The sequence below is a fragment of the Miscanthus floridulus genome, chromosome 17, assembly GCF_019320115.1.
Source record: "Miscanthus floridulus cultivar M001 chromosome 17, ASM1932011v1, whole genome shotgun sequence".
Classification (NCBI taxonomy): Eukaryota; Viridiplantae; Streptophyta; class Magnoliopsida; order Poales; family Poaceae; genus Miscanthus; species Miscanthus floridulus.
This window is the reverse complement of record NC_089596.1, coordinates 64,157,581-64,183,533: the sequence shown is the minus strand read 5'-3', so window position 1 is coordinate 64,183,533 and position 25,953 is coordinate 64,157,581. Positions and strand designations below refer to the sequence as shown.

The following is a 25,953-nucleotide window of genomic DNA, read 5'->3' as shown; positions in this document are numbered from 1 at the left end:
TCTCAAGCCATCAAGTCACACCTTGTGTTGAATCATACAATGAATTCCATATAACACCATCAATCATTGATATCCCACCATAATTAAGCCTTTGCATGAATTACATTTGCATTATTGTCTTTTGCTTGAACTAGACTGCTTATACAATAACACATCATTTTGGCTTCATCAAGCATCTGTGAGATAACCAATTTCCTGTTTCACACTTAGAGAAAATGTTAGATCTTTAACCATGTTGACATTCAATCATCCAAAATCCACTAAAGGGCTAGATGCACTTTCAATCTTCCCCTTTTTGATGATTGATAACAACCCGATTAAAGCTTACAAAATGATATAAACAATTAGGATTTTGGGTTCAATGATTTATGGAAGGCTCCCCCTTAATATGTGCAATATGAATTGAATTCACAAATGACCACAAATGTTGATTTGCACATACTAAAACACATAGGAGACTCCCCCTAAATCATTGCATACGTGGGATGCAAGTGTGTGTGACAAAATAAAAATCAGGATGCATATGGCATGATATATCACATAAGAATAAATAGAAAGCATCACACCATACATTTTCAATCTAAAACATGCATGGTCCTTATGAAAGTAAATACATCATATATATCACACACATAGCACTCATCACAAATATTTCTCAAGTCCACAAGCCACTAATTTAAATCATGTCTCATGAGATACATAGATAAAGCTCATAAGCTGTCCCGTCTCAACAAGATATAACAAAGATGATACCACTTGAAAAGACTACAGTTGCAGTATATATCTTTAGGTATAAAAGATAAACTCATAAAGCACAACCCAGAAGCTTTAATCACAAATTCTCCCCCTTTGTCATCCATCACCATAAAAGGTTTGACAAAAAGAACTAAGCACAAAGAGGGGCTGCAAGCTGCATCTAATCACTGAGATCACTCATCATCATCATCATATCTATCTCTACCTTCTTTGTCATCATCTAAGTGTAGAGCACTAGGTGGGAGAGAAGAACTCTGACCTAGAGCACCAAGACCTTTGTAGAAGCCCTGACCACCTAAGCCATAGTCGCTAGTCGAGTACCCGGGACCACTACCAAAAATATCTTGCCAGAAAGTGGAACCAAACTCCTCTCTAGCACTAGGACGTGGTTGTTGCTGTGCCTGCTCCTGAATCTACTGCTGTTGAGTCTCCTGCTGAGCCTACTGACGCTGAAAGAACTCAGTAAACTATCTGTCATACTAGGCCTACTGCTGCTCCTTAGTCTTAGGCTCACTAGCTGTGTCATCTGATAGTGGAGACTTATGAGGATCAAGCTCAAGTCTAGCAGCAATCTACTTAAGAGTCCGAGTGTCCTTTCTCCTATCCTCCCTCTCCTTCTGCTGCCTAACCTATGTCTTTGCACATTCCAAATATGGAGCTAAAAAACCTGTGGATAGGTGAGGAAGGATCGCCACAACGTGAAGAAGAACGTGGAGAAGCACGTGGCGGAGGGGAAGCTCCTCCTGCTATTGCACCACCTACAGGTGCATCTGCCTCTACTACTACTACTTCCCCTTGACCTGTTGGAGGTACTCCAATCTTAGGCAAATCTACAACTATCGTTAGGCCTTATGAATCTTATCATAGTCAAAGGTATGCCCTATCACCTGCTCAATCATATGATATAGTACAGAGCAAAACCATAGCCCTTGAGGGGCCTCTCTCCAACACTCCTAATCTCACACCAGATGAAGTCAAATACACTAAAGGGTCGTGCATCTGGTGCCATCCTATTGAGTAAGTTCCTAGAATAGTCTGTTATGTTGCCCTTGTATCCACCCTTGCAGTCAATGGTCTTCCTAAACATCATGTCTAGCTATCTATAGGTAGGGTGAAGACCTAGAACCTTCCCTATTGCTCCTTTCTCACCCCTGGTGGATACATGTAGGCAAGCTGCTCTAGAGGTAGCACCTGCTCTAAGTGGATCCTATCTCTTTGGAGATCATCCTCTGAGAAACCAAGTAGAGCTATGAAGGTGTCGTAATCAACAATGTACCACTGACCCTCAAGCATCTAGTGCATCCACCTCTCATCCTCCTCAACAAATAGGGTGGCATAGAACTGAGCTATCACCTCTGTGTTCCAGTCATGCTAGAACTCCATGATCTCATATACCCCTATATGCCGACAAATGGCAACTACATGATCTATGGAGGGCTTCTACAATTCTCTAACGTACTGCCAGTCAATCCACTGAGATATAGAAACCACTAGATTCCTGGTGAGTATCACACTAGAGTAGAAATCCATGTGAAAGGTTGTCTAAAATCGATGATCAAACTAAATCCTAGGCAAGCTCCTTGGATCAATTCTCCTCTCGTCTCCGGCTCTTCTGGTCATGCCTTTCCCTCGATAGTCAACCTAGAAACATAAGAGGGTACACTAGGTGGATGTGTCTCAAGTAAGCCATAGTGCATACCCTAACCTAGTTGGTGCTGAACCAGAGGTACTGCATGCTCCTCCTCAATCTCTTGCTCATCATCTGAGCTACCACCATCAGAACCTCTGTCAGTGCTCTTCCTCTATCTCTAGGATCCACTCTATACTCCTCTGTATCTGTGTCAGAGGATGAACTGCTATCTCCCTCTTTATACTGTGGAGCTATGCTGGCAGCTGCTCTAGCAGACCTCCTGCTAGTCTGCTCACTCAGTCTGGGGTGCATATCCTGCCTTACTTTCTTGTATCTATCCAAAGCTGGATCATGCCTATGCTTGGATATGGGCTCCTTTCTCCCACTCATGTCTGTTTCCCTGTATCCAAATGAATTTGTAAAGAATTTTAGATACATGCCCAAGAGATAGCTTATTTCGGTTGAAATATAGAAATAAGATTAATTATCCTATACTTTGCAATCACCTCAACCAAACTAGGTCACAAGGTTCACAAAATATAAGACAATTAAACTTAGTCCTAAGAATCAACCACTGAGAAGATTGAAACAAGGGAGCAAAGCTTGCTCTGCTGCCTCATACCGGACGTCCGGTATGAGCAGACAGCAACCCTAACCTGGGCCCTTGGCTCAATCTTCAACCAATCCAATTCAAACTCTAGACATTGCTTCTAGATAGGTAATGTAGCATCTCTACCAAAGGAATTTGACTTTGAAGCATTAACCACTGAGATCGGATGAGGTATGGGATTAGGGTACCTTGATAGTGAGGATGAAGATGAGATTCGAAATCCAAGTCCCAGAGCCTTCAATCTAGATGCAAGCCTCCTCCAATCCAATCTCTACTCTCCTCTTTGCACGGTTGAATCAATGGATCACCAATATGGGGAGAAGAAAGGGTGGCTAGGTGTTTTTTCTAGGAGAAAGAAGGATAGGGCAGACAGTGGCCAAACAGGTACGTTCAGTTTTATTACCCTGCGCATACCGGACACGTCCGATATTTGCGGGCTGGCTATCTTTCTTCCAAAATTCATTCTCTTGATTCCAAAACCCCTTCTAGGTCAAAAACTTAGTCCAAAAGATATACAATCTTGATCCAAACTAAGTATAGTTATTTTCCTTATCCAATGACATGATTTGATATTCTCTTTTCCAAATATTTGGCATATTTATGATTTTAAATATTTGAGAGAGACTTAGTGAGACATTGAGATATGATAAAGAGATATATATGAGTTTATGGACTTGAGAGAGTCATTCCATTTGTGATTAGTTAAGCAAGCAATCAATGGGAGCAATAATCACAAATGGCATGACTTAGGTCACAAAGACCAAGAACCAAATAGGTTTTCCAAAATCACACCACCTATGCATTCTAGTTAGGGATTTTGAAATACATCTATCCTATGTCACACAAATGCACATTCTAACATATAAGGGGCCTTAGATGCACTTACAATGCATGTATGTAAATACATACCTTTGCCTTGAGCCCATAATATCACCACTGAGATACATAGCATGATAATCATTATGTTGACCTCATTTGCCAAGTAGTCATGTCATATATGAAATTGGTTTTCATCCAAAGGACTACAAAGAGTGCTAGATAAATTTATTAGTCCATAGTGGTGTAAAATAAAAACTGAGCTCCCCTTAAATAAGCGTCTCAAGTAATTTGAATGACTTTCAACAAGCACTTTATTCTATTAAGAATTGTGGGAGTCAATTTTCTATTTTGACCAACACGAAGTAATAATGCCATATTTAGAATTGAGTTCAAGAGATGCTCACAATCCACTTAGATTTGATAAATCACACGCTTTGGAGTAAATTAAGGATATATGAAAATATATGGATGAAAGACTCAGTTGCAATCCAATCAATGTTCTGGTTCCTGCAATACCAAACACGTCCGGTAGACATACCAGACACGTTTGGCATGTGCAGAACATAAACACTTCTCTTTCTGTCCCTAGCCATACCGGACACGCCCAGTAGGTACAGGACAGAAACAATTAAAGCACTACTTGTGATTCTTTGTTTTATATCTAGTATTTCTTATATGCCCTGCATCTCAACAAATGAATCGCTATACTAGAGAGCCATTAAAAGCATCATATGGCAAAATAAAATACTTTTCAATTGAATCTAATTAGTCACTTTCAATATTTCACAAATAGACCAATTTGTGAGCTATTGAGCGCAAAACACACAAAGTGGCTATCCTAAAAGGTTTAGGCACTTGTTACCAATGGTGAGGATGAAGTAGATGATTTGTTTAATAATTTATCTTTGGGTCAACCATATAAGATATTATGATAAGAATTGGTTGATAGATTGAGTGAATATTTTCAATTTGCTTGCTCAACCACCTCAAAGCCTTCATCTCATCACCAAGTACCTACATCATTAACCTAAGCACACTTTGGTACCCAACTCTTGTTGGGTCCTTTTGGGTTAGTCAATAAGTGCTTAGGTACCCAAACGACTTTAGTACTAGTTTGTGGTGAACACATCATCTTGCTAGTGCTAACTCCATTTGTGGTCTTCCTAAGCATATCATTATAAACAAATGTGTTTGGCTTAGGAGTGTTACCATTTGGGCATTCATAGCTTGGATGCCCCTTTCTTCTACAAGCATAGCATATGTGGCCTTTGTTTGCTCTATGCTTATTTTGCTTGTATGGACATCTATCAACCTTGTGGCCTATCTCATTGCATCCATAGCATCTTCTTGTTGCAACTTGGGCTTCCTTTCTTGTCTCTTTGTACATTGGGCATTTCCTGGTAGGATGCCCCAATTTCTTGCACATGAGACAAGCGCTTTGTCCATCACTTTTCTTTTGGTTGGCCAACTTGTTTGAAGCCTTTTGTTCGGCCGCTTCACACTTGTCGGCCCAACTCTTATATGGACACATAGCCCACTCATGTCCATATAATACACAGCCATAGCATAACCTTTTTCCATGTTTCTTGCTCTTGGTTGTGTTGGCCTTGCTTGAAATGTGATTCTTTTGTTGGGCTTTGGAGGAAGCAAGGTTTGAACCCTTCTCAAGCTTCTTTACCATGTTATCACAGTTATCTTGAGAAGGTTGTGCTTTCTCCTTACCCTTCAACTGACTCACATCTTTCTTTAATCTTTCCACCTCTTCTTTGAGCTCTATTGTAACACCCAAAATTTTTACCACAAATTAGCAATTAATTCTTAGCCTTTATTACATTTTCTAAGTATTTTTTTACTTAGGCCAAATAATAAATGTTGGTTAAATAAAATAAACTATAAGGTTTAGAAACATGTTTGTTGCATTCATGCCGAAGCATATTGTGTTTGGTTGAGTGTAGGGCTAGTTGATTTGAAGTTGAATTCAAATTCCATTTGAAATTGGCTTAAAATTTAAAATGGAGAAATAGATTTGGAAAAGGATTTGATTTTGAAAAAAATTCATCTCCTTCCCTTTTCAGCCCAACTGAATCAGCCCAGCCCTTTTCTCTTTCATTTCCCCCCCCCCCCCGCTGGCCTGTCTCGGCGGCCTGTCACACCGGCCCGCACCGCCCGCGGCCCGCATCGGCACACTGGCCCGCACCGCATGTGACCCACATCGGTGCGCTGGCCCGCACCCTGTGCGGCCCAGTTTGCCAGCCCACCAGCGCAGCCAGCTTGGCCGCGGCCCACCTTGGCTTCACCCGCGAGCGCATTGCCTTCTCTCTCTCTCGCTGCGCGTCTGGACCCACTCGTCAGCCACGTCGTCCACCTTCCATCCCCGGCGCCCCCTTCCTTCTATTGCCCGGCCATGGCACGTCACCGATGGAAAGCCACCAGCGCTATTTGGAAGGTGCCGAGCCCCTCCCTGCTTCCCTTCCTTTCTTGCCGCAGCCGCCCGCCTATAAAGGCCGAGCCTCCCCTCAGCCCTTCTCCATCTTTGCCCGCTACCGAGAGCTACCGCCACCGGTGAGAACCCCCCCCCACTTCCGAGCACGAACGCCGACGCCAAGGCCACCCGAAGCACCGCCGGATCTTCCCGCGCCTATAGGTACTCCCCATTTCGCGTTTTGGCATTGTTTTGCCTGGCTACACCCTCACCTGCGCACCTTTTCTCTCTCCAGCTCGCGGCCGCCGTCGACGACCAGCCTCGGAGCCTCCCCGGACGCCGCGTTCCCCTCCAGGCGACTCACGGTGAGCCCCTCCACCTTCCTGTGCCCTCAGATCTCGCTTTGGCGCCCTAGGAAGCCGTAGCTCAAGGTCCCGACGCACCGGCCATGGCGCCGCCGGCCTCTCTTTCTTCCCCGGCGAGCCACCGCCCGGATTTCGCCCTGCGCCGTTGGATCTAGCGTGGATGGCTAGGATTAGGTACCGGTTGGGTTTAAGTGGTCGGTCCACTATAGACCCGTGGACCCGGCGCACCGTGCCGCGTCAGCGCGCCCACGCCCGTGTGGTGCACCGCGCCCAATGAACAGCCGCCACGTGTCGATGAGTCAGCAGCCTGGTCAGCCATCGGGTCAAACCCCAGTCAACCAAGCGCGTTTTGCAGAAAAGCCCCCGTTTTTTCCAGTAATCAACCCGCGGTCCAGTCCAGTTCAAACTAATTTTTATTTAGTCCTGTTTTTATTCATTCAAGTCCCTGAAGTTTCCAGAAATAGTAAGCCCAGTCCAGATTTCATTTAAATTCAGATTTTTAATTATTTTAATTCGAAAATAGGTTAGTTTATTTACAGAATTGCCATTACATCTTATTTCATGCATAACTTTCACGTTTTAAGTCCGATTTGAGTGATTTTTTTGCTCATGTGTTCGTAGAAATGCGTAGAACAGATCTGTAAGCTTTTCAACATATGTTTTCACTGTTTGGTGTACTGTTCTAATAGAGTTCTATCTTGTATGCATGTAATGATTGGAATGATGCTTGATTGATGATTGGATCACGGTTAGAGGGTGAGCCATTCAAGGTGACTGAGGACCCCCAGCAGGATCAGCAGTATTCCTAGGACGACTTTGAGGAAGGCAAGTGTACCAAAGGCCCCTTGTTACCTATGAACTACTACCACTTACATTTATGCATGAGTTTAATTTGAATTGCCTTTAAGGACTTTACCTAGATGATTCATTGTATCACATATCCTTGATACTTGGGTTTATTGGGTAGGCATTTTGGATAGATGTTGCAGCGCTTAACATGAAGTAATTGTTAAACATATTTAAAGACTATATGCAATGTGATAAAATGGAACTTTTTAGCAATAGATAGGGGCTGGAGTACGGGGTTGAGTACTCTAGTGCCTCTCTATAAGGACTTTATCCTAAAGCGGCAACCCAGGAGGGACCGTACAACCCCGAGTGTCAAATGGCTCTGACTTTAACCTATTATCTAGTTTGTACTAGCTTGTCTGTAGCTCCAGTAAGGGGTAAGAGGGTATCTTTCCTTTTTCTGTTAGGGTGTGCACTGTGCTGCGATGCCCACGTGTGCCATTCCTTTGTAGCTACGATTTGTTAGTGCAACTAGCTAAGGGTTTCATAGTGAAACTCTGCCACACTTCCTGGGAAGAGGTGTAGTGGGTCTCACGAACCCCGGCATTGGGAATCACGGCTCGGTGGGTAAAGATGTACAATTTCTACAGAAATAATTAACCTGTTATAACAGCCGTGCTCACGGATACGAGCGGTCTGGATCCTTCGAGATTAGTGGTTACTGTGGATGATGGATGGTTGGGAATTGAGACAAAGCTGGATGATACTTTAATACCACTTGGGAATTGGGACTGTTCATTAAAGTAGTAATTCAGGTTGCTAAAAATTGATCAACTAAAATTGCGAACCGCAGTCAAACAGTGTCAAGCCTGTTTTGAGCCTCATAGATCCCTTTGTTATACTTGCTAAGCATGGTGAGCTTACACTTGCTTTACATCCAATGAAAATCCTGGATGGGTAACAGATAATGGATATGAAGAGTTTCCAGAGGATGTCCAAGACTACTAGGAAGACGTTCACCAGTTGGAGTCCCTGTGGCAGTTGGGCTAGTTTTTTCCGCTGTGTTTGTAATAATATTGCCTTCGAGCAAACTTTGTATTTAACTTATGATGAGATATGCGATGTAATAAGTACTTTACTTTGATACTACTGTAATTTGTGATATATGTGTGTGATTGGACATCCTGGGCGCACATATATGAGTACTTGGTTTTGCTTTGCAAAATTGGGTGCAACAAATTGGTATCAGAGCTATAACTGACTGTAGGACGAACAACCTAGATAGAAATAGACGTTTTTAGGATTTCATTATCTTTATTTTACTACTTTTACTTTGCTATAAAATTTTTGCTTATATCCTGTTCTTTATCTGTTGCCAAAATTATTTTGTTCTAATACTCAACCTTTTCATTCTTGTAGATGGCCCGTACCAAGAAAACCCCACGCAAGAGGACCATTCTGATGCCCACTAGGAGGACCAGGTTCACTTTGGGCAAGCGTGTCCCGACACACCTTGTGGAGGCTCTAAGGAACCAAGAGGAGGAACCGCCTGTGGAGGTACCCATGGGGGAACCTCTAGAGGACTTGTTGGAGGATCCGATGGATGAAGAAACAGAGGAGGGACCCATGTTCGAGGGACCCATTGAGATAGAGGAGTCTAAGGAAGATCCCGAGGAAGTATAGGAACAAGGTGGCCAGGAGGGAGCAGGTGACCTCGATGATGGAGATGGTTCTAATGATTCTGATGCTGATGGAGGTGATGATGGTAATGGTGGAGATGGTGGAGATGGTGGAGACGATGGAGACGGTGGAGACGATGGGGATGATGACAATGATGATGATCATAATGCACCGTTAGCTCAGGGATGGACTGCGGAGATCCACTATGACTTGGAGGGTGATGGCTACTACCACCCTAGGCTTCTCGCACTTATGCATCGCTACCACCCTAGAGGCACTGTTCAGTACAGGACGGAGCATTGGACCCACCCCGACTACACCGGCTTCTGGGAGACAGAAGTGTACATCCGAGAGGGGACTCGGGTGCGCTACATCCACCGCGCCACCACTGCACGGCTCACACGTGCGGCCGTCATCAGGGATGCAGCTCGACAGGCATTGATGGTCAACCGTGACCGTCACTTCGACGACATCGCCTGGGAGGATGACCGCTATCTTCCCCGCCGTCGGAGCGGACAGTCTACGTGCAACATCGCTACCCCACTTGGAGAGGCAAACCTGAGACTGAGGCCTACCCTGTTGTGCTTGGCTGAAACCCACACTGACTTGGATCAGGCCCTGGATGAGCTCGATGTCATGGGAAGGGCCTACATGCAGCTGGCTCGTGAGAACGCTACACTGAAGCAGCAGCTAGGAGGTCCAGATGTGGAAGATTCAGGAGTACCCGCTCAGTCATCCCCGAGGACCAGAGGAAAGTTTGGAGACCCCAGCACCAGCACCACCATCGACCCGTACCCATAGGAGAGTCATAAAAATATGTAATAAGCACGCGTAGCTACGCGAGAGAGTATTTAGTTTCTTTCTTTTTAATGGTTGGACAAGTGTTAGTTGCATGGTTGGATGTTTATCATTATGATTAATGTTTGATTTGGATCTTTGATATGATTGTGATGACTTGTGGGCATGTCCACGGTCATTTAGTTAAGGTTAAGGTTTAGGGATATTATGAATAAATAGTTGGGTTTCGTTTTATCATGCTGTCTATTCTGTATCTTTTGGAACAGTCTGTCTTTATCGGTTCATATCTCGTAATCTAGATACTCAAAGGTCATGAAATTTTTTTGGAGATAAGTAGACTTCAACATCTTTCTTCTGGCTCTGGAATCACCTCAATAGCTATTATAAATTGTGAGATACAACTGTTGTAAGTCGAGGTTTCTGTGCTGTCAGGATTCCGGAACAGTACTTCTTATCGTCTGAAATTGACTAAGTAAACGTTGGAATCTAAAAAAGTGTTCTAAACGAAAGTTGTAGAGAATTTCATAAGCTTTCCAGAAAGGTATGCTAAGCAATCATATGATAAACAGAGACTGAGATATGCTCGTTTTACAGCACTGCTGTTATCCAACTCGCTGGAAAAATTCAGAACAAATATCTTCTTGCATACCCTACATATATCTCTTGTCTACACCTACTCTTGTTACACCAGTATCTTGTAAGAGTTATATGCTTGGACATGTAAGACTTATATGATGCCTCTACAGATGGTGAACACCAGGAGGAACCACCAGGGAGGCGAGGAACCACCACCACCACCCCTAGTCTCCATGGAGCAGCTGATGATGATGCAGACCCAGTTGCTTCAGCAGATGGCCCAGAACATGCAGAACATAGGGCAAGGGAATGGAAATGCACCCCTCATATCAGGGATAAGAGGGGAGAGTTTCTGAAAGGGCACCCACCTGTATTCAAGCACTCTGCCGATCCACTCCAAGCTAATGATTGGCTACGTGCCATTGAGAGGCAACTGGAGATTGCCCAATGTGATGATAGGGAGAAAGTTTTATATGCTTCTGGACAGTTGCAGGGAGCTGCACAGGATTGGTGGGACTCATTCCGCTTCGGCCGCACCGAAGTTAATCCCATCACTTAGGCTGAGTTCCGCAGTGCTTTTCGCACTCATCACGTGCCTGCAGGACTGATGAAGCTGAAGAAGAAGGAGTTCTTAGCTCTCAAGCAGGGGGGCATGACTGTTGCTGAATATCGTGACAAGTTTATACAATTGTCACGGTATGCACCTACTGAGGTAGACGAGGATGGAAAGAGGCAGGAGCTGTTTATGGAGGGCTTGAATGATGGTCTCCAGTACCAGCTGTTGTCCCATACCTTTGCTAACTTCCAGCAGCTGGTGGACAAAGCTTTAGTGATTGAGAACAAGCGCCGCCAGATGGAGGACAAGAAGAGAAAATTTCAAGGACAGCAATCTGGGAGCAACTCTCTCTTCCGTACCAACCCTCAACAAACTCAATCTCAGCAGCGCTATCAAGGTCAGACAGGTCTCAACCACAACCAGTAGTAGCAGCGTGCACAGCAGCAGCAACAGCAGTATAAGGCACCAGCTCAGCGCCAGCAGCAACCCAACAATGTACTAGTGAGGAATAATGCCCCCAATGCTCCGCAGAGGAATGGCGCACCAAAAGCGCCAAATGCAGTTAATGACAACAAGTGCTTCAATTGTGGAGAGCCGGGACATTACTCTAATAGATGCCCCAAGAAGACTAACACACAGCAGAACTACGTTTGGGGAAAGGTGAACCATGTTACTGCTGAAACAGCTCAGGAGGCACCGGATGTGGTGATCGGTATGTTTTCGGTCAACTCAAACTCAGCTACAATACTTTTTGATTCTGGTGCTTCGCATTCCTTCATAACATATACATTCATAAAGAAGCATGGTATTCCAGTAAGTGTTATGAAGAAACACATGTTAGTAAGCTCACCTGGTGGGATAATGAAAGCAGAATGGATATGCTTAGCTGCTAGTCTCAGCATAAGGGGGGTAGAATTTCAAGCAAATCTTGTAGTCATAAATTCCACCGGTATCAATGTCATCTTGGGTATGGATTGGCTAAGGTTGCAGAAAGCAGTTATTAATTGTGATAATAGCTCGGTGAATCTTATCACTTCAACTAGAGAAGAAGTGGTGTTTGTGGCAACTCAGTCTGCTACAGAAATCTGTCGGGTTAATCAGTTGGAGGGCACAACCTTAGAAGATATAAGGATAGCAAATGAGTACCCGGATGTCTTTCCTGAGGAATTACCAGGTATGCCACCTGACCGAGACATCGAGTTTATAATTGAATTTTTACCTGGAACTGCACCCATAGCTAAGAGACCCTATAGAATGGGAGTGAATGAATTAGCAGAACTTAAGAAACAACTAAGGGAATTGTTAGGTAAGGGTTATGTTCAACCTAGTTCATCACCATGGGGTGCACCAGTACTATTTGTAGAAAAGAAGGATGGTACACAAAGGATGTGCATAGACTACAGGTCACTTAATGAGGTCATAATTAAGAACAAGTACCCATTGCCTAGAATTGATGACCTATTTGACCAATTGAAAGAGGCTTGTGTGTTTTCCAAGATTGATCTTCGATCTGGATACCATCAGTTGAGGATAAGGCGTATTGACATCCCCAAGACCACCTTTGTGACCCGCTATGGACTGTATGAGTTCACAGTCATGTCTTTTGGTCTGACTAATGCACCTGCATACTTCATGTATTTGATGAACAAAGTATTCATGGAGTACCTTGATAAGTTTGTCGTCGTGTTCATTGATGACATACTAGTGTATTCTAAGAATGAAGAAGAACATGAAGGACATTTGAGATTGGTGTTGCAAAAGCTTAGAGAACATCAACTTTATGCCAAGTTCAGCAAATGTGAGTTCTGGTTAAAAGAAGTATCTTTCCTTGGTCACATAATCTCTAATGGAGGAGTAGCAGTAGATCCCAAGAAGGTTAGAGATGTGTTGAGTTGGAAGCCACCTAAAGATGTTAGTGAGATTTGGAGCTTTCTAGGTATGGCTGGGTATTATAGGAGATTCATCGAGGGATTCTCTAAGTTAGCCAAGCCCATGACTGCGTTGTTGGAGAAGAATGCCAAATTTGTATGGACTAAACAATGCTAGGACAGTTTTGAGGAGTTGAAGAAGAGACTGACTTCTGCTCCAGTGCTCATCTTACCTAATCTCACCAAAAGTTTCTCTATCTATTGTGATGCCTCACGGCAAGGTCTAGGAGGTGTTCTTATACAAGAAGGCAGAGTTGTTGCCTACGCATCTAGACAGCTGAGAAAACATGAGCTAAATTATCCGACTCATGATCTGGAATTGGCAGCTGTGGTGCATGCTCTTAAGATTTGGAGGCACTACTTGATTGGTCATAAGTGCGAGATTTACACAGACCATAAGAGTCTAAAGTATATATTCACGCAGTTAGATCTGAATCTGAGGCAGCGTAGATGGCTCGAGTTAATCAAGGATTATGATTTGGATATCCACTATCACCCGAGAAAGGCTAATGTTGTAGCAGATGTCTTGAGTAGAAGGAGTTATGTGAACATGGCCTATACAATTCAACTACATGAAGAGTTGTGTGAGGAGTTCAAATACTTGAATTTGGGTATTGTGGCCAACGCCATGGAGTTAGAGGTAGAATCCACTCTGGAACAAGAGATTCATAAAGGACAGTTGGGTGATGAGAGGATCAAGGATATTGCAGAGCGTATAGTGATTGGTAAAGCCCCAGGATTCCATATGGATGATCAAGGGACAGTATGGTGCGGTAAAAGGATTTGTGTGCTAGAAGTAAAATCTATTAGGGAGTCTATCTTGAGGAAAGCTCATGACTCAACCTATTCCATACACCCAGGAAGTACTAAAATGTATCTTGATCTTAAAGAGAGGTATTGGTGGTATGGACTAAAGAGAGACGTAGCAGAACATATGGCTATATGTGACACATGCCAAAGAGTGAAAGCAGAACATCAGAGGCCAGCAGGTTTACTACAACCTATGAAGATACCCGAGTGGAAATGGGAAGAAGTTGGAATGGACTTTATAGTTAGATTACCCCATACACAGAGAGGATTTGACTCTATCTAGGTGATTGTTGACCGATTGACAAAAGTGGCCCATTTCATTCTGGTCAAGGTAACTTATTCGAGTGCAAAGTTAACAGAGTTATATATGGAAAGGATTGTATGTTTACATGGTGTACCAAAGAAGATTGTTTCGGATATGTGTACACAGTTCACATCACATTTTTGGCAGAAATTGCATGAATCAATGGATACGAAGTTGAACTTCAGCTTAGCTTACCATCCTCAAACAGATGGATAGACTGAAAGGACAAATCAGATCTTAGAGGATATGCTAAGAGCTTGTGCTCTGCAGTATGGGACAAGTTGGGATAAGAGTTTACCTTATGCCGAATTCTCCTACAATAATAGCTACCAAAAGAGTCTTAAAATGGCACCGTTTGAGGCATTGTATGGCAGGAAGTGCAGAACACCATTGTTTTGGAATCAAATGGGGGAAAGCCAAGTCTTTGGACCAGATGTTTTGCAACTGGCAGAAAAACAAGTGCAAACAATAAGGCAAAACCTAAAGGTTGCACAGTCCCGACAGAAAAGCTATGCAGACACAAGGAGAAGAGATTTGGCATTTGAAATTGGTGATTTTGTCTATCTCAAAGTTTCACCTATGAAAGGAGTAAAGAGATTCCATACTAAGGGAAAGTTGTCACCCAGGTATGTGGGACCATTCAAGGTCATCAATAGGAGAGGAGAAGTTGCTTACCAGTTAGAGTTACCGGAGCAGCTCTTAGGTGTTCATGATGTTTTCCATGTGTCACAACTTAAGAAATGTTTGAGAGTACCTGAGGAACAACTACTCTTGGAAGAACTGGATATCTGAGGGGATCTATCATACAAAGAATATCTAGTAAGAATCCTAGAAACAGCGGAGAGAATCACAAGGAGCAAAATAATAAGAATGTGCAAGGTTCAGTGGAACAGACACTCAGTGGATGAGGCAACGTGGGAAAGAGAGGGAGATCTGAGAACTGACTATCCCAATCTCTTTGAACCATCCGAATCTCGAGGACGAGATTCATCCTAAGGGGGGTAGGTTTGTAACACCCAAAATTTTTACTACAAATTAGCAATTAATTCTTAGCCTTTATTACATTTTCTAAGTATTTTTTTTACTTAGGCCAAATAATAAATGTTGGTTAAATAAAATAAACTATAAGGTTTAGAAACATGTTTGTTGCATTCATGCCAAAGCATATTGTGTTTGGTTGAGTGTAGGGCTAGTTGGTTTGAAGTTAAATTCAAATTCCATTTGAAATTGGCTTAAAATTTAAAATGGAGAAATAGATTTGGAAAAGGATTTGATTTTGAAAAAAATTCATCTCCTTCCCTTTTCAGCCCAACTGAATCAGCCCAGCCCTTTTCTCTTTCATTTCCCCCCCCCGCTGGCCTGTCTCGGCGGCCTGTCACACCGGCCCACACCGCCCGCAGCCCGCATCGGCACACCGGCCTGCACCGCATGCGACCCGCATCGGCGCGCTGGCCCGCACCCCGCGTGGCCCAGTTTGCCAGCCCACCAGCGCAGCCAGCTTAGCCGCGGCCCGCCTTGGCTTCACCCGTGAGCGCATTGCCTTCTCTCTCTTGCTGCGCGTCTAGACCCACTCGTCAGCCGCATCGTCCACCTTCCATCCCCGGCGCCCCCTTCCTTCTATTGCCCGGCCATGGCACGTCACCGATGGAAAGCCACCGGCACTGTTTGGAAGGTGCCGAGCCCCTCCCTGCTTCCCTTCCTTTCTTGCCGCAGTCGCCCGCCTATAAAGGCCGAGCCTCCCCTCAGCCCTTCTCCATCTTTGCCCGCTACCGAGAGCTACCGCCGCCGGTGAGAACCCCCCACTTCCGAGCATGAACGCCGACGCCAAGGCCACCCGAAGCACCGCCGGATCTTCCCGCACCTGTAGGTACTCCCCATTTCGCGTTTTGGCGTTGTTTTGCCCGGCTACACCCTCACCCGCGCACCTTTTCTCTCTCTAGCTCGCGGCCGCCGTCGACGACCAGCCTCGGAGCCTCCCCGGACGCCGCGTTCCCCTCCAGGCGAAAATTGGGTATCCTGGGCGCACATATATGAGTACTTAGTTTTGCTTTGCAAAATTGGGTGCGACATCTATGTTTTCTATGAGATTTAGCTCAATCAAAGATTGGCTTGCTTGAGGAGCACACTCATTAGTACAAGAAATATTTAATTGAGATAGTGTACTAGTGAGTGAATGTGTGAGAGGTTGAGAAAATTTTACCGATGTGATCACAACCTCATGAGCCACCTCAAGCATGATGCTTGATTCTACTACTTCCTCATGAGAGCACTTTAGATGAACATAGTTTGCTTGTAGCACATTATACTTGCTTGATAGTTCATCTAGCCTTGCCTTGAGCTCAAAGTTGTCCTTCTCTAGTTGTGAAACACTAGAAAAGGAGTTAGTAACTAAAGTATGCTCAATTGACAATTTTTCATACCTCTAATTGATTTCCTTTAGTTCTTCTAACTTGGAGATGAGAAACATTTCTTGTCATTGAAGTGATTGCTCTTGCTTCTCATTCTCTTCCTCTAGCTCATCATTCTTCTCAACTAGCTTCATGAGGATGAGCTTATCTTTGCTACTTAGATGATTAAGAGTGTAACTATCTTCAATTTCAATATCATTCTCCACTTGATCATCTATTTGTGCTATCCCCTTGGCTTGTTCTTTCTTGTTAGTCTTCTTGCTTTTCTTGGCCCTGAGACACAAGTGATGAGAATCATGAGATACTAAGGTTGACTCATCACTTGGTCACCACCAGTCTTGCATCCTTGCAAACAGCTGCTTGCTGCTCTGCTGCCTCGGCCATACTGGACACGTTCGGTAGGAATACCGAACACGTCTGGTATGTGTAGGCAGATAGCAGGTCATGCACTGCTTGCACTTCTTGCTCTAGCTCGGCGCTCTTGAGGTCTTGTGAGGCTTCTTCGCTGCATGAAGACATAATGAACATACTTTCCATTGAATTGCACTCAATAGCATCATCACATTTAGATTTTCCATATAATTCAACAAGTCTAGTCCAAATGAGATGAGCACTCTTTAGAGGTGGTTGTCCATTAAAGATTGCCTCATCTTAAACCTCTGCACTCAATGTACTCAAAATGATATTAATAGCTTGAGCATTGAGTTGCACGCATATCTCTTCCTATTTTGACAAATTTTTGTAGTTGCTCCAATCAACTATAGGAAGAGGCATGCTTGCATCCATAATATGCTCAACAACAAGACTAATATCCCTAAAAGCATTGAGTACATTAATTGACCAAGGTAGAAAGTTTGAACCATAATTTTGGAGAAGCACCGGCTCCAACTCGATAGGCGTCGACATCCTTTTCTCACGGCGGTGAAGCTTTAGGTGAGTTCTAGCTCTGATACCACTTGAAAGGACCTAGGATGCCACCTAGAGGGGGTGAATAGGCATTTATGATAATTAACACCTTTAAATGCGGAAGCGATTAGTAATGGAAGTTTCCAAAATGGAAACTCTAAATAAGAGTAATACCACCCCTCACAAGTTAGCCACAGGGTATGTAAAAGATACTAAATAAATCTAGGGAGCTAGACACCTACAACCAAAGAGTTAAATCAAAATACAATTAAGTTTTGCATAGGCACCAATACCGGACGTGTCCAGTATACACATATTCAGTGGAACGGACCCAAACTTGCTCCTTTCGATTTCAATCTTCAATCCAAGCTGCAGGTACCTACTAGAAATGATATGATATACAGATAACTTACAGAAGAGCTAGAGCAACACACATATCAAAAGAAATGTGAATTGAGACACGATATTTGTTTTACCGAAGTTCAGACTCAGTTGGGTCCTACTATCCGTTGAGGAGGCTACGGGCAACCCAGCGAAGGTTAGCCCTAGAGGGAGTCTTTTCCAACTCCTTTTCCTCCTTCCACAAGTTGATTCCTTCCCTTGCAGTGGTGGAATCGACCGTTACAAACTTTCTGAGGCACACCACAATCTCTTGGGTGCTCTTTGGCGATGCCTAACCGTCTAGAACAGAAGAGTCCAAGAGTAACAAATGCAAATCATGAGATTGACAATATGCACAAGCGCTCAAGTGGTGGCTTGCTCTCTTTTTCGAATTCTCTCTCAACCCACAAAAGTATTTGGCAATTTGGATGAATCACTCACTAAGAGAGGGTTGGAGAGTGTTTGCAAGGCTCAAAAACATGCTAGAGGATCAGCAGAATCAGCAACCTCCAATGGTGGAGGCTTGGGGGTATTTATAGCCTCCCTAAAAAAACTAGTTGTTTTCTAGCCGTTGCCATACCGGACACGTCTGGTATGCATATCGGACATGTCCGGTATGACTTGCATTGCGCCAATGGTCACTGAGTTAAAGTATGCGAGGTGTCAGAACTCCCGACACTTTCTGAGACTTCCAACTACCGAAACTCCCGACCAACTCAAGTTGGAACTCCCGACCCTCAGCTCATTTGAAAACTAGCTGTTGGGCCCTAGTCGGCCATACCAGACATGTCCGGTATGATTCGGACAGTGAACTCTCAAGTCAGTAAGGTGTTGGGACTCCCGATGCTTTCTGAGACTTCCGACCCCTGGAACTCCCGACACATGTTAGGACTTCCAACACACAACTCTTCCAAAACTACAAAGACAGAAAGTGCACACCCCAAATACCGGACACATCCGGTATGCACGGGTACTGTGCAGAGAGTTAGAATCTCTTGTCTCTCTCACTCAAACCTCACATATGTTGGCTTGAGCACTTATGAATAATCATCTATCAACATGATGCATCCCTCTTAATAGTACAACGTTCCTATAAACTCAATATTAAAAGGAAAAATAAGATTATACCGCTTGAGTTGATTTCTTTTGAATTGATGTCGTCTTTTTCAATCTTCATCAAGTGAGGGTCCAATATATCGATATTGATCTTTTTACTTGAGCATAGCCATCTTGAGCATGTGACTTGATTCTATTCATCCAATATGAATAACTCCAAATACATCAAGTCACTTCCATCAACTTGTCTAATATAGATTTGATCCTCCACTTCAATATGACCTTCAGAGCTTGATTAGTATCTCAACTAAATGCAAGTACTTTCTTCTTCACCCTAGCTAGGTTCTTCAGCCGCCATCCTTGCTTAGTACCTCGAAGCCTTTTCTTGCTATTTTCACCATCTTAAACCATCAAGTCACATCTTGTGTTGAATCATACAATGAATTCCATAGAACACCATCTTCATCAATCATTGAAATCCCACAATAAATAAGCCTTTACATGAATTCCATTTGAATTGTTGTCTTATGCTTGAATTAGATTGTTTATACAACAACACATCATTTTGGCTTTATATTTGAACTCAAGTGTATGTGAGACTTTCAATTTTCTGTTTCACACTTAGCAAACATGTTAGACCTTTAATCGTGTTGTCATTCAATCATCCAAAATTCACTATAGGTCTAGATGCACTTTCAAAATGCAATTGTTACAAAACAAAAAATCATGCAAGATGTCATATGACACAAACATCAATTCCTTACCATTTTGTTAATGCGGCACTGACGAAGTGTAGGCTCAAACACAAAATTGGAACACATCCAATACCTCTGCCTATACAAGTCCTCTTCATCGGACTTGGCTACCTTGCAAGAATCGCCGCAAAAGAACATGGGCACTGAAACACCACTAGGCAGAGGCAATGGGTCGAAGGCATTTCTGATTATCCAGCCATAACTACAATTTAGCCATTTTCGTTCTAAGAACCGAAAGCAATTAACATTAAACCCTACACCTAGGGTTTCCCATTTGATCCACAACAATAAACCCATATCATAACAACGTGCGCTGAGATTACCTTGGTTTGGTAGCTTTTTCACGCCTTGGCATTCTACGGTTATAAATATTAAAATTGCAAAGAACCCTAAGTAATGACGATTCTTAAGTTGAAAAAATCCGACTAATATATACCGAATCGATTTGAAAAAAAACTAGAAGAGAGCGAGAATACCTTGCTCTCGAAGATCTATGAATCAAATTAAAGTTTTCAAGGTCCAATATGTCAATTCGTGAGGTAGGACGAAGTGGGGAGAGAAAAACCCGAGAGGGAGGAGAAAGAAGAGGAAGAAGGCTCGGACAATAAGGTTGGACGCCGGGTTAAAACACCATCTCGGCGTCATAGATCTTGGCGTCGTTTTCGGCGCTAATAACCACAGCGCCAAGCTTGGCGCCAATAACCACGACGCCAAGCTCGGGGCCAAGATCTACAGCGCCAAGCTCGGGGCCAAGATCTACGGCATTATGGTGCCTGCCAAGTCACCGCCACGTCTGCACCGAGCTCAAGATCTAGACATCAAAATCTATGGCACTGAGATATGTAAGCTCGGCGCCACCAACAATGGCACCGAGCTAAGGGTCCATATTTTGAAAGCATACCTTTAGGAGCATATTTGTGAAAAAAATTCAAAGAAAGGGCTAAAAACAAAAAATTCGGACGATCAAACTACGCGCATGGCGGTAACCGCGAACGACTGCTGGGCGAGCTGACCGGTGTGGAAGCTCACCCACCAGCACTGATGGTAGACAACCAGTCCGCCATCGTCCTCACGAAGAATCCTGTTCTCCACGACCGGAGCAAGCACATCGACGTCAAGTTTCACTTCCTCAGGGACTGTGTCAATGGAGGGCAGATCGTCATCGAGTTCGTCAAAACTGGTCGGCAACTCGCGGACGTCCTCACCAAGCCGCTCGACCATCTTCGGTTCACGGAGCTGAAGAAGATTATCAGAATGCTGGAGGTTTTAGGGTTAGCAGCAGGATTAGAGGAAGAATTGTAAAGTAATCTGCTGCTCTCCATCTATACGCGCGGCAGGGGCAGGCGCCAAAAGGGCTCCCCTGCTGCTGCACTGTAGCCGCGACAGGGACAGACGTCGAAAGGCTCCCCTGCCGCACTGTACCCACAGCAGGAGCAGACGCCAAAGTCAGTCATGCTATCACATCAGTCACTGTAACAGCATGACAGTCTGGCATATCTGTGTACTAAGATTAGATGGATAGAGTTGTATATATAGCTTCCCACTGCAACTCAGTAAAGAGAGAGTTCAGTTTTGCCATATGCTCTACAGAGCTCCGGCCATCGCTGGGCTTGTACTGTGTGTGAGCTATTCTCAATATCTTCTTCTACCTCTAACCATAGTGTGTGAGAATGCCGGAAACAGTCGGTTCACCCGTCCAAGAGATCTCGGGACCAACAATACCGCCCTTTGAATTTCCCCGTTTCACTTGATATAGACGTCATCGGTTAGACTTTGTGGTCTGTTCTTGTTGGTCCAAAATGTTTCACGGGGAAGATCAGACAAGCGTGTCGTGTCTGAATTTGAGCGATATCAACTCCAAAAATCGTGGATGCGAGCTAGTATCATGCAAAAACAAAAGATCGAAAGGACTAAACTGCAAAATCAGTAGAGAAGAAGAACACCAGCCGCCTCCCCTCCAAAGAAATTCTCACAGATGCTCTTTTGGGTTTTCTTCATGGCAGCACGGCGCAATGCTGTCATCGTGGTCGCTTCGGTCTTGACGGCACTGGCGGTCGTCATGAGCATAGCATTCATCTGGACAAGAATGAGGTCCACATCAAGAGACGATCTCCATCATGACGGTATGCAATACAACGCAAACCTGAAACCCCTCCGAGTCTTTGACGCCGCGCGTGAAATAATGAATAAACTCTACGACATATATGATACAGACAAGGACGGCTCCGGTGGGATGATCCGCGCCATCACCGCGTCGCACCTGAGCTTCAAGTACCAGGAGCTGCGCACGGCCACCGACGAGTTCAGCGAGATCAACAAGCTCGGCCAGGGAGGCTACGGCTCCGTCTACAAGGGCGTGCTGGCAGACGGGCGGGAGGTGGCGGTGAAGCGGCTCTTCTTCAACAGGCAGCAGTGGGCGGAGCAGTTGTTCAACGAGGGGAAGCTGGGGAGCCAGGTGATGCACAAGAACCTGGTCAAGCTGCTGGGCTGCAGCATGGAGGGCCCCGAGAGCCTCCTCGTCTACGAGTACCTCTGCAACACCAGCCACGACCACTACCTCTTTGGTACTGTATATGCTACTTGTTACACTCAATTGGGCTCATTGGATGGATTCTGACTGACATTTCGATGCATGTAATGCAATGCAGACGAGTTCAAGAAGACCGCGCTGGATTGGGAGCGGAGGATCGAGATCGTGCTGGGCACGGCAGAGGGCCTCTCCTACCTGCACAGCGCTTCGGAGGTCAGGATCATACACCGGGACATAAAGGCCGGCAACATCCTGCTGGACGAGAGGTTTAGGCCGAAGATCGCCGACTTCGGCCTCGCTAGGAACTTCATGGACGACCAGAGCCATCTCAGCACCGGCCTCGCCGGAACTTTGTGAGTGCAATCAAAAAAATTTTGAGTGATTGCAACCAATTGCATGACTGAATCATCATAAAAGTATCACCAAATTTTTTGCGCAGTGGATACATGGCTCCAGAGTACATCGTCCATGGGCAGCTTACGGAGAAGGCCGACATCTACAGCTACGGCGTGCTGGTCCTCGAGATCGTCACCGGCAGGAAGAGCCACAACTCGGTGGCGTTGTCGGAAGAAGGCCTTTCACTCATGGCACTGGTATGGAAGCAATGCTACGGCACTCCGGTTAGTTGATAAGAAGTAATAGCTCAGATAAATCTGGCGATTGAATTTTACAAGGCATAACAAAATTTAACCGAATCAACAATGGTAAAAGAAATTTAAAAAAAAGTGAGTTTTTGCTTGAAAGGCTCTTGCTGTCACTGTAGCATTTCAGAAAAAAAAATATCTGATAGAGGTATGTTACTTTCTTCAGATATGGAGACACTGCAACGCCGGCACCCTGATGGAGCTGCTGGACCCGGATCTCCGCGAGCAGTGCTCGGAGGAGGGCGCCCTCCGGGTGTTCCACGTCGGGCTGCTGTGCGCCCAGGCGTCGCCGCCGATGTGGAAGGTGGTGGAGATGTTGAGCTGCAGGGATCACACGGTGGTGCTTCCTCGGCCCACCCAGCCTCCGTTCATCAACGTCAAGGGGTCCAACGCCAACGCCAAGAGCGACAGGTGAAATTTTTGTATTTGGGTCCCTTTTGAAAACATTTTTTACAAAAAGACCTACGTCAAAACGTTTGCTCAAAATAGACAATTTTTAGGCGTCTTAGGACATGACGCCGAGGTATGAGGGTCGGCATCGACTGACACGACGCCGAGGTCTTGCCACGTCACGGACGACCCCGGTCGACGGCGACACGGTGACGCATGGGGCCCACTACGTCAGCGTCGTGTCAACCAACGCCACAGGCCCAACCTCGACGCGGTGGGACTACACGCCGAGCTATTGGCGTGTGGTCCAGGCAGCCCAACAACGCTTCGTGGCCCAATAGCTCGGCGTGCGATCAGATGACGCCGAGATGCTAACATCGGCGCGGCCCGACTCAACGCCGAGGTTCGGAGAAGCATGCATGCAGCTCGATCGGTTTCATTCCACTAGTGATGGAGACATAGGTCATGGCGCCGACCACTAAATTTAACCTAACACCCTAGTTTTACCGTGAGATGGATATATAAAATTTTGGCTAAGTCTTTAAATTTACTATGAGATGGACATGCTGAAATTTGCTAAGCCTGGAATTTTACCATGACTTGGACATTGTCAAATTTGATTTTTACCGTGGGACAGACATATGCAAAAATGGCTCTAAAGTCTGAATTTTTGCTATGACTTATAGACTAGAATTACCATGGATATGTAATTTGAATTTTTACCATGGCAATGCCATATTGAATTTTATTGTGACATGGATATGTTACAATCTGTCTAAATCTGTGATTTTATCATGAGATGGACATATGTATATTTACCACGAGATGGTCTGATTTTTTACCGTGGCTAAATCCAAACTTGACGAGACTTGTTTTGTTGTCATATCCTCAGAGAGTACTCAAACTCGTGGTCACTATTTGGAAGATAAAATATCGCAAACATGTTAATTCACTGCTACAAAATAGCACTGTATTCAAACTTGTGGTCACTATTTGGCCATATTAAAAACTGATTTAGGTTTAGGTCCAAAAACAAAGTTTGTTGTACTCAACTCAAACTACAACTTCTATTAAAGGTCAAACTTTATATCTAGAAAAGAAACTATAGTTTTACTGTGGTCAAAACTGCATCATGAAAAATGGTGTTAACTACTGATCCAACACTTAGAAACATTTTTAGGCTCGTTCATCAACATGAACCTTAGATCATTTTTATCCTAAGTATTTCTATGTTGTTTTAAGTGCTCAAATATCAAGTCAGTGTAAAACTCTAGAGTTAGCCATATTTCTCAATATCCAAGTCATGGTAAAATTTTAAATTTGTCAATGTCCAAGTCATGGTAAAATTCTAGTCCATTTTTGCATATGTCTGTCCTACAAATTTCAGCATGTCCATCTCATGGTAAATTTAAAGACTTAGCCAAATCCTACGGTAAAACTAGGGTGTTAGGTTAAATTTAGAGGTCGGCGCCATGACCTATGACGCCGAGACGTTACCTCGGCTTGCCGCAATCCCGCAACAGGCTAGGCAGCGGGCATGCACTACCTCCGGTCTCTGCCGCTCTAAATTGTCTCCCAGCACCCACAGACGAACATGCCATGTGTCCATCACTAGTGGAATGAAACCGATCGAGCTGCATGCATGCTTCTCTGATCTCATGAATCGTGATGCGTGGGGTGGGGTTCTGATCGAACCTCGGCGTTGAGTTGAGCCGCGCCGAGGTTAGCGTCTTGGCGTCATCTGATTGCACGCCGAGCTATTGGGCCACGAAGCGTTGTTGGGCCGCTGGGCCGCGCGTCGGATGGTGGCAATAGCTCGGCGTGACTCCCCACAGCGCCGAGTTTAGGCCTGTGGCGTTGGCTGACACGACGCCGACGTAGTGGGCCCCATGCGTCACCGTGTCGCCGTCGACCGGGGTCGTCCGTGACGTGGCAAGACCTCGGCGTCGTATCAGTCGACGCCGACCCTCATACCTCGGCATCATGTCCTAAGACGTCTAAAAATGGTCTATTTTTCAGCAAACATTTTGGCGTAGGTCTTTTTGTAAAAAATATTTTCAAAAAAGACTAAAATACAAAAATTTCACGAGCGACAGCTACGAGTCGCCCTTCTCGCTGAACCAGCTCTCGTTGACTGGGGTGCAGGCCAGGTAAAAGGTGTGGATGGCGTTGTGTGTTAGTAACATTTTTTTTTCAAAATATAGAAGCTGAGGACATGTTTGACATTAATTTTCTGAACCGTGACCAGGGGCTCATGTTGGGTTTCAACTCTAGCCTACCCTAGCCTACTTGGGATTAAAAGGCTTTGTTGTTGTTGGTGGTGGTGGTTGTGGTGGTGACATACTTTGGTGGCTATGTGTAAGTCTTCAGAGGAAAGATTCCTGTTTCTAAGTAAAACATCCAGAAAAATGTTGATAAACCATTAGTATTCTGAAAACATTCACAGTACAGCTAGTCTTGTGGAATATGGTTGTGAGGAATTTTCGTCTGTGATGTAGTATAATTGTGCACACCTGAAAGAAACTAATATATTTTCAAGTATAAACGTGGACATTTAGTATGGGGCTTGTTCGGCTGGCTTTAAGCCGGCCGGCTGGCTGGTTCTGGCCCTCACAAAATCACTGTTCACGTCCTGCCAGAACAGTATTTTTCTCTCACAACAATCAGCCGGAATAGTATTTTTCAGTCCTGCCGAACAGGCCCATGAAGGTTAATCCTAGAAGGTATAATACAATTTACAAATCAGGCAATAAAGACATATGTGTGTGTGTCTCTCTCTCTCTCTTTATTAAAAACCATCACTTTTGCCATGTACCATTCACAGGGATTGAATTGAGATG

General features: G+C 44.5%; 1 pseudogene; it reads left to right on the top strand.

Annotated features, from left to right (window-relative positions):
- LOC136519003 (cysteine-rich receptor-like protein kinase 2) overlaps positions 1 to 25,267 on the top strand; it is a 33,054-nt pseudogene extending 7,787 nt beyond the window's left edge.
- Positions 25,268 to 25,953: the final 686 nt, after the last annotated feature.